This window comes from Elephantulus edwardii, unplaced genomic scaffold, assembly GCF_000299155.1.
Source record: "Elephantulus edwardii isolate Elephantulus edwardi_28Jun2011 unplaced genomic scaffold, EleEdw1.0 scaffold00146, whole genome shotgun sequence".
Taxonomy (NCBI): domain Eukaryota; kingdom Metazoa; phylum Chordata; class Mammalia; order Macroscelidea; family Macroscelididae; genus Elephantulus; species Elephantulus edwardii.
In genome coordinates, this window is record NW_006399896.1 from 7,344,997 (window position 1) to 7,360,320 (window position 15,324).

Consider the following 15,324-nt stretch of genomic DNA (forward strand, 5'->3'; position numbering starts at 1 on the left):
CACATTCATTCTTTTAGAATACTGTTTACTAAATGAGAGTAAGCATCTTTACCTTATAAATGCTTCTGACGCATAATGAGGCTGACTTAAGTTTTCTTTTTATGAAAAGTTATGAAGAAATACTGACTGCATGCATATGTATGTTTTTTTATTCTACTGTTTCTCAGATTTTAGTTCACAGTGTACTGGCTTCATAGAAGTATTTAGATTGTTTTCTTTTGTCTCTTTTTTCTTTTTATTATGATTTGAAAGAAAGTTTATGAAGAATGTTGGTTTTCTGTTCAGTCATACACATTTTGTTGGTAACATTACTTACAGTACTCACAATGTCTGATCATCCCTGTATTCTCTATTGCCTTTCCCTTCACCCATCTTAATAAGTATCTCTACTCACTGGTAACCATTTAAGAATGGCTCTCTCTCAGTATCTACATCTTTTGCTAGCTTTTTGTAATAGTGGCCTTATATAACGTCTTTATTATTATTTTAATTATTATTCATTGTTACACATTTCTTCCAATAGTTGTCTTTTTGCCACTGATTTATTTTACTTAGTGTAATGTCCTCAGCATCAAACAACAATGTCCTCAGAGTGTGGAAATTATCAAACAATATCACTGATATCACATGCAAGCAAGATTCTGCTGAAAATGATCCAAAAACGTTTGGAACAATATGTCAGCAGAGAACTGCCAGATGTGCAGGCTGGATTTAGAAGAGGCCACAGGACTAGGGATATTATAACTAATGTAAGATGGATCTTGACAAAAAGCAGAGAACACCAGAAGAATGTCTATCTGTGCTTCATTGACTATACACAAAGGCTTTTGACTATGTGGATCACAACAAGCTATGGCTGACTCTGAGAAGAAAGGGAATACCAGAACGTTTGATCATGCTAATGCGAAACCTATACTTGGACCAAGAGGCAGTCATCAGAACAGAGCAGGGAGACACTGGATGGTTCAAAATCAAGAAAGGGATGTAGTTTGTCTCCATACCTTTCAATCTGTATGCAGAACAGATCATCCGAGATGCTGGGCTGTACGAGGAGGAATGTGGCATCAGGATTGGTGGAAGAATCGTCAACAACCTGCGTTATGCAGATGACACAACCCTGCTCACTTAAACTGAGGAGGACCTGAAGCGCTTGCTGCAGAAGGTCAAGGACTGCAGTCTTCAATATGGATTGAAGCTCAATATCAAGAAAACAAAGATCCTCACCACTGGGTCAATTGGCAGCATCAGTATGGATGGTGAAGAGATTGAGATAGTTAACAGTTTTAGGTTACTTGGCTCCACAGTCAACACTCTTGGTAACAGCAGCCAGGAAATCAGGAGACAAATCGCATTGTGAAAGTCAGCTGTGAGGGACCTCTCAAGAGTACTGAAGTGCAACAATGTCAGGCTGGAGACTAAGGTGCACCTGATCCAGGCTATAGTCTTTGCATTTTTGTGCTATGTATTGGAGAGTTGGACAGTGAATAGGGATGATAGAGAATTGATGCCTTTGAGTTGTGGTGCTGGAGAAGAGTGTTGAATATACCATGGACTGCTAGGAGAACAAACAGGTTTGCCCTGGAGAGGATGAAGCCAGAATGTTCCCTGGAGTCAAGGATTCTGAAGCTTCATCTGACATACTTTGGGATGTTGCAAGGGGACTCGTCCTTGGAGAGGAACATCATGTTTGGGAGAGTGGAGGGATGGCTCAGGAGAGGAAGACCCTCGATGAGATGAATCGCTTCTGTGAGTGGAGTGGTGGGAATGAATGTGTTTGAGACGGCGAGGTTGGCACAGGAATAGAACGGCGTTTAGGGCTCTTGTACATAGGGTCGCTATGAGTTGCAAATGACTCTATGGCACATAACAACAACAACAACAGTGTCCTCTAGATTCATCCATGTGATGCAAGGTCTCATGAGTTCCTTCATGGGTATGTTTTTAATATTACATAGGCCTTCACTGTGTGAATATACCATAGTTTGTCTATTTGTCTGTGGATGGACACTTAGGTTGTTTCCATCTCTTTGTTATAAGTAATTCTGCAGTGAACATGAGCATGTATCTTTTCATGTGACAGCTCTTACTACTTCAGGATATATACCTAAAAGTAAGATTTCTAGATTAAATGGTGTTTCTATTTCAACTTTTTAAGGAAGTATCAAACAATAATGACTGACTCTCGCTCAAAAATTTAGCAAAATGACAAGGTTCAAAATCACCATACAAAATTCAGATGGATTCTTCTACAGTAACAGAAATAACTCTGAAAAGGAAATAAGAAAAGCAAGTCCATTTACAACAGCTACCCAGAGGATTAAATACTTGACAATAAATCTAGTCAGAGACATAAAATATCTATACGAACAGAAATAGGAAACACTTCACATGAAACCAAGAGATATTTGCATAAATGGAAAGTTAGTAATCCTCATGGAATGAAAAACTTAATATTGTGGAACTGTCAATACTACCAAAATCAGTGTACAGATAAAATGCAATACCAATTCACATCTCCTTATAATTCTTCAAAGAGATGGGAAAAGTAATCGTTAACTTTATTTGGAAAGAAAGGAGACCCCAGATAAGCAAATCACTACTGAGGAAGAAAAACAAAATAGGATACCTTACATTTCCTGATCTCAAAACCTACTACATAGCTAGTAGTAGTAATCAAAAGAGGCAGCAACAGATAGGAGCCAGTGGACAGGAATTGAGAACTTCTAACTAAATGCATCTATTTGTGGACAATTGCTATTTGACAAAGAGATGAAAGCTATTAAATTAAGGAAGACAGTCCCTTTAAATAGTGATACTGACAAAGCTGGGTATCTTTTTGCAGAAAATCAAAACAAGATCCATACCTCATATATAAAGCTAGTCTAACATGGGTAAGAGCCTAGGCATAAAACCTGAAAATACAAAAATCATTAAAAAATAAAATAAAAGGTGAATTTAGGAGCCCAAATCTATAGTATCACTAGACTGTCATGTAAAACTGAAAATGTACAATCAACAGAAAATTAAATAATTGAAACCTCCTAAAAATTAAACCCTTGTATTAATTTTTTTTTTCTCTAGTAGAGTTAAAAGAGAACCTGTTCATGAAAAATGTTTGGCAACATATCCGACAAGGACTTATCTCTAAAATTTGTAGAAAATGCCAACACTTCAATTAAAAAAAAAATAAGAAAGAAAAGGCAGCTACACAGTTACAAAACAGGTAACAACCTGCCTGCCAGGGCTCTGAGTGTGGCCAGGTGGTGGGAGTGATGATGCCATTGCTTCTTAGCGAATCTCAAGATGAACAGCTTGAACAAGTTCAAGCTGAACCAGCCTCCTGAGGACGGCATCTCCTTAGTAAAGTTCAGCCTAACACCTCCCATTTCCTACTGGTGTCCTCCTGGGACACATCCGTGAGCCTCTACTATGCCATCCTGGACTGCGCCTTCTACAGTCCAACTCATGCCTGGAATGGGGGTTTAGATTCCCAGCTGAAAGTGCATGACTTGAATACTAATCAAGACAATCTCGTTGGAACACATGATGCCCCATCAGCCCTGGGAGTCCAGCCTCAAGTACCAGACCTGCTGCGTCCGCGCCTTCCCCAACAAGCAGGGTGATGTTTTAAACTCCACTGAAGGCCAAGTGGCTGTTGAGTACTTGGACCCAAGCCCTGAGGTTCAGAAGGAACAGTATGCCTTCAAGTGTCACTGACTAAAAGAGAATAATATTGAAAAGATTAACCCAGTCAATGCTATTTCCTTCCACAGTATCCATGATATATTTGCCACAGGTGGTTCTGATGGATTTGTAAATGTTTAGGATCCATTTTACAAAAAGCACCTGTGCCAGTTCCACTGCTATCCCACCAGAATCACATCCCTTGCCTTTAGTAATGATAGTACAACACTGGCAATAGTATCATCATTGATGTATAAAATGGATGACAGAGCATCCCGAAGATGGTATCTTCATTCGTCCAGTGACAGATGCAAAAACAAAACCCTAGTCACTATGTACTTAGGAAGATTTGATTTACTTAAGTACCACGTTGATGATGATAAAACAATTCATACTCCTCAGTGCTGAATTTATTACTGTTAACAAAGAAACCAGGCTGAAATATAATAATATTTAAAAGAACATGAAAATAATAGAAGAGAGGCTTTATTGAATTTCCCACCCACCCCCACTTTAAGTCCATGATGGTTTGCAGCATTAAAGGTATTTGGACAAATAAAGTTGGGGCACACTGACTGTGCTGCTGAGAATCAGTTTGACCTTGATGATTTTTGTTTCCATTGTAGAAATCACTGTTTGTAAATAAATAACAAGAAGGCTGGGGACCCCACAAAAAAACCAGCCAACAAATATGAAGAAAAACCAACAACCCTTCACCAACGATAATTCAGTTGGCCAACACACTTGAAGGAATGTTCAAGATCATTAACTATTTGAGAGATTAATATCAAAATAATGTTGTTATTGTTGTTTTTGTTATGTGCCATCAGGTTGCCTGTGAACCATAACAGTCCTGTGCCCAGCAGCTCCTAACCCTGCCAGGTCCCAAAACAGTCTCACTAATTCCAGCACACCAACCCCCATTGCCAGTTACTGTATCAATCCATCTCATTCAGGATCTTCCTCTTCTGCACTGTCCCTTCACACTTCCGAGCATAATATCCTTCTCCAAGGACACATATCCAAAGTATGTGAGATAGAGCTTCAAAATCCTAGCCTCCAAGGAGAAACTTGGTCCCATTCTCTTCAAGACAGACATATTTATTTTCTTGGTATTCCATGGTATGTTCAAGACTCTTCTCCAGCATCACAAGTCAAAAGCATTTATTATTCTGTTATCCTTAGTCATTGTCCAGCTTTCTGATGCATAGAAAGCAGTTACAAAGACCATGACCTCTTCAGACTACTGAAGAGCAATGGTGTCTCCCTGGAGACTAAGGTACGTTTGATACAGGACATGGTCTTCGCAATCACTTGTTATGCATCAGAGAGTTGGACAATAACCAAAGAGGATAGAAGGAGAATTGATGCCTTTGAGCTGTGGTGCTGGAGAAGAGTATTGAGAATACCATGGACTGCTAGGAAAACAAACAGATTTGTCCTGGAAAGGGTTAAACCGGGTGGCTCCTTGGAGGCAAGGATTCTGAGGCTCCGTCTAACATACTTTGGACGTGTTGTGAGGAGAGACCGATCCTTGGAGAAGGACATCATGCTTGGGAGGGTGGAGGGACGGCGCAGGAGGGGAAGGCCCTCTATGAGGTGGATTGATTCAGTGACTGGGATAATCGAGATGGGAGTGTCAGAGACAGTGAGATTGGCACAGGACAGAGCAGAGTTTAGGGCTGTTGTACATAGTGTCGCTATGAGTCACTAGGGACTTGATGGCACTTAACAACAGTCCATGGTATGTTCAAGACTTTTCTCCAGCATCACAAATCAAAGGCATTTATTATTCTGTTATCCTTAGTCATTGTCCAGCTTTCTGATGCATAGAAAGCAATTACAAAGACCATGACCTAGATTAGGTGCACCTTAGTCACTAGACTGACATTGTTGCTTATCAGTACTCTAGAGAGATCCCTGACAGAAGATTTTCCCAATGCAATTAGTCTTTTGCAAATCAAAACAATACTGAGTGAGATATCATGTCACCTCAGCAGTAGTAAGTTTAGTATGACCATAAACAACAAATGCTGGCAAAGTTGTGAAGACACTGGAACTCCCATAACACTACTGGTGGGGCTGCATCTTTTAAAAAAGAGCACAGCTTTCACTTATTTGATGATCTGTAGCAGCTAACCTGAAAAAAAAAATTACCTGGTTCTTTTTTGATGGCTAAGGATGATAGAAAAATAATTGATGCCTTTGAGCTGTGGTGCTGGAGAAGAGGGTTAAATATACCATGGACTGCTAGGAGAACAAAAAGGTTCATCCTGGAAAGGGTGAAATTGAGCTACTCCTTGGAGGCAAGGATTCTGAAGCTTCATCTACCATACTTTGGGCCTGTTGCAAGGAGGGATCAGTACTTGGAGAGGGACATCATGTTGGGGAGGGTGTAGGACAGTGCAAGAGAGAAAAACCCTTTATGAGGTGGATTGATTATGTGATTGAGGTGATGGGAATAGGTGTGTTGGAGACAGGGAGGTTGGCACAGGATAGAGTAGGGTTTAGGGCTCTTGTACATAGGGACGCTATGAGTTGCATGCAACTTGATGGCACATAACAACATTTAATCTTTTAGTCTGTCTAGCTTTTATTTTCCTTATATAATCTTATAAATTCTGTAAAATAATAAATGTAGTTACAATTTGAGCTCTGTGGCCTAGTGGTAAGAAACTGTGCTGCAATCCCAAAGGCACACTGTTCAAATCTAGCAGCTGCTCTGCAGAAGAAGGATAGATAGTCTCCTCATGTGCGATTTACTGTCTCTGAAACCTGCTGGAAAGTCAGCTATGGGTCGGTTCCAACTTGATGGTATACAACAACAATTATAATTTGTATTTTCCTGGAATTCTTCATTTATTTAGTTATTCATGTGTCAGGTTTCCAAATGTATTTGTGTGGATTTGTGTCGTGTAATTATTTAATCTTCAGGCTGTTTAGGCTTTGTTGTACCATCTATGTTTTTAATTAGTACTTCATATAAGTGAAAAGGCTTCATTTTATAAATGCAGAGTTTACCTATGAAGGAAATAAAGTTACTGATAATTTAATGAGGGTTTTTTTTTTTTATTGTGAATACTTACCTCAGACATTCAAAGGAATCCCATGTTCCTGGGACTGTGTTTAATCATCTGAGCACTCTGTTTCATCTTCCTGTTTGTGAGTTATCTAACATTGCCTGGAATTAGTTCACTGAGTGAATGGGAGTTTTGATAAAACAGGGAAATGGGAAGGTAATTTGGAAGGATGGGAGTTGTCAAGGTATAAAGATAGAGGTCAGTGAGGAATGGAAGAGAGGCAACAAAAAAACCAAGGATATCAAAGCAAATACCATTAATACTTTAAAATACTTAGTAATTTACTTTAAAATAGTCATTTTATAGAATAAAGAGATGATAAAGTAAGAATGAAGACTCTGTGATAGGAACCTTCTCCCCTTCCTTTGCCTATCAGTTTTCATTCTATTAATAGCTTATATCTAAAGGCATTAGAAACCACCAACCCTTTCACAGGGGTAAAGTTCAGAGCCATTGAATATCATTGTGGAATAATATACTTTGAAAATATGAAAAGAATCTATGGTTATTCCATTTAATAGGTCCCACAGATTAAGAGATTTTCTCTGAGGGAGCCCTGGTGGCATTTTTGGTAGGGAGTTGTGCTTCTGCCTCTCTGGAGGACTGAATCCATCAACTTGGAACTTGAGATATTGCATACACATTTTAATATTATACAATATAAGATAAATTAATGTTATGAGCTCTGGCAGTGTGGGAGTTGCCATGCTAACCTGACTGCTTCACTTCCCTGCCATTCAAAACTCACCAGTGACTGTTAGAGAGGGATGGACAGTCTCTTCTACTCAATTGACAGCCTCTGAAAACCCACTGGAGGATCAGTAAGTGCTCTCAGTCTGTTCTGACTCACTGGCAATAAATTGAAAGAGAGCTATCAGATCAGAATCCAGATTAACCTTTAGAGCCACTGTACTAACCCAAAATAATTGCATATACATTCATTTCCTTTCTTCAGGTTGTATGTTAACAAGTCACTTTCAATTCCTAACACCTTTATATGACAGCATAGAGCTACCCCGTTGGGTTTCCTGTGAAACGTAAAATAACTTCTCCTTTCCATAGTGGCATAGTGTGTCACATAATGGGCTATGAACCAAAAGGTTGATGACTCGAATCCCCCAGCCGCTTTGGTAGAAAGAAGGTAGTTTTCCTTTTGTAAAGTTTTACAGCCTTGGAACCCTGAGGATCTTCATGAATCAGAATTGACTTGAAGTCAGTGGGTTTGGGCTTGGGTTTCCAGTGCTTATGTTTATTTATAAGGATTTTACTTAACCACTAGAGAGCTCTGGCGGCATAGCCCTCGGGGTGTAGCACTGCTAATCCAAACCTCAATCTTTTTGGTGGTTCGAGTCCACCAGTGACTTGTTGGGAGGGGGGGGGAATTGGGCAGTCTCCTCCTATGTAATTTACAACCTCTGAAAACTCTCAAAACGGTCAGCTACGAGTCGGTTCTGACTCCATGGCAATGAGTTACTTACCACTGCAGTTTTATCCTCAGTTTTCTGAATTATTAGCATTTCTTAAGTATATTGGTTTGTTTATTCAGTTTGAAAACTTATATCCAGATGGTCAGCAAATTCATGCCTACTAGGTGCTCTGCAAGAGGCAGATACACCATTCTCCTCTTGTAAAGATTTATGGCCTCAGATACCTGATTGGGGCATAATCATGATCCAGAATTGACTCTGGGGTGGTGGGTTGTGTCGAGTTTTAATGTGTGTGAAATGTGAAGACATAGTCCAGTCTACAGAGCTAACGTGCCTGGCTACTAACCACAGTCCATGGGGGAGGAATACATGCAAGCTCTTCTGTAAAAATGTAAAACCTTTAAAACCTGATCTGACAGTCTGATCTTCTCTGTAGGGTTTCTGTGAGTCAGAACTGATGTCATGACAATGAGTTGGGATTTTGATGATGTTGGGTATATTCAAGACACTATATGCTGGGAATACTCTTAGGGTAAAAATAGAATTAAGTTCTTTTTAGCTATGGTGGGGAGTTTGTCCCTATTGATGTGGAAAAAATAATGTAAAATTCTTCTTAAGTATCTATCTCTTGATCATGCCTAGATTTTTTATATTGTTAGCATAGCACTAATCTGTGATTCTGCTACTTGAGGAAACAGTAGAACCCATTGCTCTGAAGAGTCAGTGTTTTTTAGGTGTTTCTTAAATCATCTCATTGGACTTGTCTGATAGATATGAAACAATTTGTTAGAAATTGTATGTTTGTTTCAGGAATTCATAGTAGGTCTTTTCCTGCCATATTTTATCTATATTTACTACTGTGCAGAGGAATAGATGTTTGGAGCTTGGTGGAAATTGGTCGAATGTGATCACGCACTTACTAATACTGTAATGTGAGCAGAACCTCTTCTGCAAGAATAGCCTTTTGTACCCCTGAAAATCTTAAAGCAATAACCTCTACTCAACACCTACTACAATTACCAAACAGATAGAAATTGAAGAACTATCAGTTAATCTGTCCCCTCTTTTGTCCCTACCACTCCTCCTCCTGTGACTGCAAACCCTGACCTGCTATTGAGATTTACAGTAAATGAGCTGTGGTGGCTTTTGTGATTATAAAGCATTTAGATTTCCATGCACTTATCATACTGACTGAGCTTGAGGTTGCATGAAAGCACAGTGTAATTGGTTGAACTTTGTTTTACTCTCTTGTGTACTACATTTATCTATTTTTAAAATTATTATTGGCATTATTTAAGAAAAACATGTTTACATGAAGTTTAAATTAATGCATTTGAAATGTAATTAGTTCTTGAAATTATGTGAACAGTCTTCTAAAGATTTGTTGAAGTGACTATAGTAATAAACTACCCAATAGTACATGGTTTGTGGTATTATGAAATGCCAGTGGTTAAAATTTTATAGTTACTTGAAGATTTCTTTGGTGGAAATTGTTAAGTATGGCCTTCTAAGTTCCCAGAATAGACTGTACACTAGCCTTTTGAGTACTAATCATTATTGTAGCAATTTTTAGCCGAGGACATTATCCATAATAGGTAAAGTATATCAGTTGAAGAATGAAGAGACTGGTTTGTGCCTCCATTACCTGATAGCTTGAATAACCTTTGACAAGTTACTCATCTGTTCTTTCTATGCTGTTTTCTAAAAGGGAAAATTTTTCTAAAAGGTAAAAAGGGAAATAAATTTTACTTCTTAGGAGTTAGGCAAATTTAGAAGATAACAACAAAAGCAAATACTTAAAGGATCCATACTTTGAACCAGAAATCAATTTAAGCACTTAACATGTAGTAAATTATTGATGCTCACATCTAGCCTTACAGTGGGCACTATTATATGTGGAATTAAATGTTATCAAATAATACCAATAAAAATGCATTGAAAGAACGAATCCAGATGAGTTAGACACATTGCACCATCCTTCTGCAGTAAAGATAACAAAAAACAAACAAACTCACTCCACCCTGAGTGAAGCAAATAAAGGTGACCATCTTGTAGTCCTAAGCATCAGAATACTCCAAAGCATCTTCTTCAGTCATTGTGCTATAAAACTAGAAGTGTTGTAGTCAGTAGAGAATTGAACTGCTAACCCAGAGGCCACACTTCTCTAGCAATCAAACCCACCACCTGCCCTGTGAAAGATAGGCAGTCTCCTCCTATGCCATTTACTGCCTCCAAAAACCTGCTGGAGGCTCAGCTGTGAGTCAGTTCTGACTCAATAGAGTGACCTTTTATACTAACAGAAAGAATAAGGAGGAAAAATTAAAATAAGTGGAAACTGAATAGCATTTTGCTTGAAAACCTCTAGGCAGTAGAAGAGATAAGTAATAAAAATATAAAAATGCCTAGAAAAAAAAAGAGTAATGAAAACCCACAACTATACGACAGAAGTTAACATAGATGTCTGGGAATTCTAGAAATACTTACTGTTCCTTAAAAACTTATCCAAAAGAGAATCTACAAACTGGGGGGAGTAGCAACTGTGTATCTAATAAGGGTTAACTCTTAAAATACATAGAAAACTCTTAATACCTCAACAGCAAAAAGACAAACAGTCCTGTTAAAAATAGGTGAAGGACATGAACAGATACTTCAACAAAGAAGGCATTTAGGGAGCCAACAAATACTTTTAAGAGATGCTTGCAGTCATTGTTCAGTTGTTGTTATAGTTTGGTGTTACTAGGTTCAATATGACTCATAACAAACAACAGAGCTGGACCCCGTCCTATCCTGTGGCATCATCAAAATCTCTGACACACTTGAACCCATTGCTGCAGTTACTGTGTCAGTCTACCTGGCTTGGGGTCTTTTTCTCCATCCCTCCACCTTCCCAAGCATGACATTCCTGTCCAATAAATAACCTCTCCTAGAAACTTACTCAGAGTTTGTGAGGTGAAGCTTTTTCATCTTTGCCTCCAAGGATCACTCTGGCAGCACCTTCAAGACATCATACCTCTTTGTTCTTTTGGCAGTTCATAAGATATATTCAGCACTCTTCCCTAACACCACAGTTTAAAGGCATCAGTTTGTCTTCTGTCATACTCATTCACTGCCTAGCTCTCAGCAGCATAGCAAGTTATTGAAAAGGTCATGGCCTGAATAAAGTGTACCTTAGTCCTCAAACTAATATAATTTCTCCTTAGTAATTTGGAAAGGTTCGTGACATGACTGCAGACTTTCCCAAAGCAATACATTTCCTAATGTCCTGACTGCTGATACTTGGTGTTTTGATTGTATGTCCAAGTAAGATGAAGTTTTTGAGAGTTTCAGTCGTTTCTCCATCTGTCATGATGTTTTGCTTATTGGTGTCAGTGGTGAGAGCTTTTGTTTTCTTGACATTGAGATGCAGTCCATATTGAAGGCTATAGACCTTGATCCTCTGCAGCAAATACTTCAAGTCCTCCCCACTTTCAGCAAGCAAAATTGTGCCACCTATATAATGAAGGTTATTTATGACTCTTCCTCCAATCCTGATGCCACATTATTCTTCATATTGTCCAGCTTCTTGAATAATTTGCAAACACAGTACTGCTGAAGATCATTCAAAATGACTCAACCAGTAGATAGACAGAAAAGCAAGAAGTTCAAGCTGGATTTAGAAGAGGCTGTTGCACCAGGGATATCATTGCTAATATCAAATGGACCTTGGATGAAAGCAAAGAATACCAGAATAATATATGTGCTTTATTGACTATTCAAAGGTATTTTGGATATGTGTGCCATAACAAATTATGGATAACATTGAAAAGAATGAATGTCCCAGAACACTTAATTGTGCTTTTTCAAATCTTATACATAAACCAAGAGGCTTTTGTGAGAACAGATCAAGAGAGTGCTGAATGGTATAAAAGTAGGAAAGGTGTGTGTCAAGGTTGTGTGGAACAAACCATCTGTTACTCGTGTATAAGTTCAAATTGAAGCTGAAGATAATTAACACAAGTCCAGGAAAACCAAAATATTATCTTAAATCTATCCCACATGAATTTAAACATCATCTTAATAGAAGGTTTGAAGCATTGAACACCAGTAATCTAAGATCAGATGGATTTTGGGAGGAGACTGAGGATATCATCCATGAAGAGAGCAAAAGGCCACTAAAATAAGAGAGGGAAAAGGGAAAAAAAAACTCAAAAAGAGACCCTGTCAACTGTGCTAGAGTGTGTAGAAACCAAAATAAAAGGAAAAGATACTAAAATAAAAAATTAAATAGAAGATTTCAAAATACATCTCTGGGAGACATGGCAATCTATTATAACAGAATATGCAAAGATCTGGAATTAGACTATAAAAAGAGAAGAGCTCACACAGCATTCCTCACATTCAAAGAACTGAAAAACAAATTCAAGACTCAAGTTGCAATACTTAGGGATGCTATAGGCAAAATCTTGAATGATCCAGAAAACATCAAAAGAAGATGGAACTCTGGTAGCCTAGTGGTAATAAGCTGCACTGCAATCCCAAAGGTGGACGATTCGAATCCACCAGATGCTCTACTGGAGAAGGATGATCTGATTCGACGGCACGCAATAAAAGTAAAAGAAGATGATGAAGGGAGTGTATAGAGTCACCATGTCAAAAAGAATTGGATGACACTGTAACTCTTAAGGAGATACCTTATGATCAAAAGCCAGTGGTAATGAAGGAGGAAATTCAGGTTTCACTGAAAATATTGGCAAAAAGTAAGGCCCCAGGAATCGATGAGATACCAAGTGAAATGTTGCAAATGAAAGATGCAGCCCTGGACATGCTCACTGGTCTGCATCAGAAAATTGGGATAACAGCTGCCTGGCCACCTGACTGGAAGACATCCATGTTTGTTCTCATACCAAGAAAGGTGATTGAACATAATGTGGAATTTATCTAACAATACCATAACTATCACATGTAAGCAGAATATTACTGACAGTCATTAAAAAATGAGTAGAGCAGTACATAGAGGACTGCCAGAAGTTCGCACTGGGTTTAGGAGAGTCAGTGGCACCAGGGAATCATTGCTGATGTAAGATAGATCCTGAAGGAATGCAGATAGTACCAGAAGAATGTCTGTTTGTACTTTATTGACAATGCAGAGGCATTTGATTATGTGGATATTCATGGCTAACATTGAGAAGAATGGGAATTCCAGGACACATTATTGTGCTCATGTGAAGCCTAGACCTAGACACTGTTGTGTGAACATAACAAGGGAACAGTGAATGGTTTAAAATTAAGAGAGATTTACATCAGGGTTGTATCCTTTTTCCTATCTATATACTGAGAAGATTATTTGAGAAGCTGGACTCTGTGAAGAAGAATGTGACATCAGGATAGGAGGAATATTCTTCAGTGATCTTTGTTATTGCAATGATACAACCTTCCTTGTTGAAAGTTAGGAAGACTTGAAGCACTTGCTGCAGAAGACCACAGACTGCACTCTTCAATATGGATTGCATCTTAACATCAAGAGAACAAAAATTCTTAGCATTGGACCAACAGTCAACATCACAATAGATGGAGAAAGGATTAAAACTATCAACAGCTTAATCTTACTTGGATCTACGATCAATACACTTGGTACTATCAGCCAGGAGATCAGGATACATACTGCACTGGGAAAGTTTATAGTCAGGGATCTCACCAAATAATCAAGGAGAAATTATGTCACTCTGATGACTCATGCACTCTTTATGCAGGCCATGGCCTTTTCAGTTACTTTCTGTGCATTTGAGAACTAGGCATGGATTAAGGATGGCAGAAGAGGAATTGATGCCTTTCAACTGTGGTGTTAGAGAAAAGTATGGAACATCTTATGGACTGCCAAAAGGACAAACAGCTGTGTCTTGGAGAATGTGTAGTCAGAGTACTTCTTGGAGGTAAAGATGATGAAGCTTCATCTCACATACTCTGAGCATGTTGCTAGGAGAGGCTATTCACTGGAGAGGAACAACATGCTTGGGATGGTGGAGGGACGGCAAAGGAGAGGAAAACTCTCCGCCAAATGGATTGATACAGTGACTACGGCAGTGGGCTTAAAGGTGTCAGAGACTGTTGAGGATGGCACAGACTTTGGCAGGGTCTAGATCTATTGTTAATAGGGTCGCTATGAGTCATACTGGACTTTATGGCACGTGACATTAACATTCAATTTATTGCATTCATAAGACTTCTTTTTTTCCTTCTCTCTGTCCGCTTCTCTTTCCCTTTGCCTGTATGTCTCTGTCTCTACCTTTGTCTCTAACTTTTTTTATGTCTGTCTCTGTGTCTTTCTCTCAGTCCCTCTGAGCTAAGCCTCGAGTGAGTTTCCAAGGCTGTGAATCACACAGCAGGAGACTGCCCATGTTTCTACTACAGAGAGGCTGTGTGGATTCAAGTCATCAGGAAAGCATACAGTACAGCTCTATCTACAGACTGCATGACAGGAGCTCCCTCATTAGCTATTAGAAAGATGTAACTCAGGACTACAAAGGGATGCCATCTCACAACAGCAATGATGGCATTGATATTAAAGAGTTAAAAGAAAAAAACCATATATAGAAAACAAATGCTGGTAAGTTTGTGGGGAGTTTGGAACGCTCATATATTGCCAGTTAGAATTTAAAATGGCATTTCCATTATGGAAAACATCCTCCAGAAACCACACCTAAGATATACCCAAGAGAAAATATGACCCATGATCCAGACAGACATGTATGACTATTTTCATTGCAACATTATTGACAGAGACAAAAGATGAAAACAGCTTATGTGCTCATCAACAGATGAATGGGTAAATGAACACTCATGACTACAAAAGGCAAACCGAAGCCACTGGTGGTAACAAGTTTATTTTAACTTCTAGCTACTCAAAAAGTAGAACCATCCATAGGGTATCTATCCTAGACAGTAAATCTTTATGAACACAGACTAATTCATCATTCTTCTGCAGACTTTTGCAAGTCTTATAAAGATATATGTTGTTGTTGTTATGTGCCGTCGAGTCACTTGCGACTCATAGCGACCCTGTGTACAACAGCCCTAAACTCTGCTCTGTCCTGTGCCAATCGCACTGTCTCTGACACTCCCATCCCAATTACACAAGTCACTGAATCAATTCACCT

The 15,324-nt window shown here is 38.8% G+C and overlaps 1 protein-coding gene and 1 pseudogene across 3 annotated transcripts in view; both read left to right on the forward strand.

The window, feature by feature from the left end:
- Positions 1-15,324, forward strand: part of ZEB1 (zinc finger E-box binding homeobox 1) — a 225,484-nt gene that overhangs the window by 139,520 nt on the left and 70,640 nt on the right. The window lies entirely within an intron of this gene.
- LOC102868161 lies at positions 3,547-4,027 on the forward strand (annotated as a pseudogene).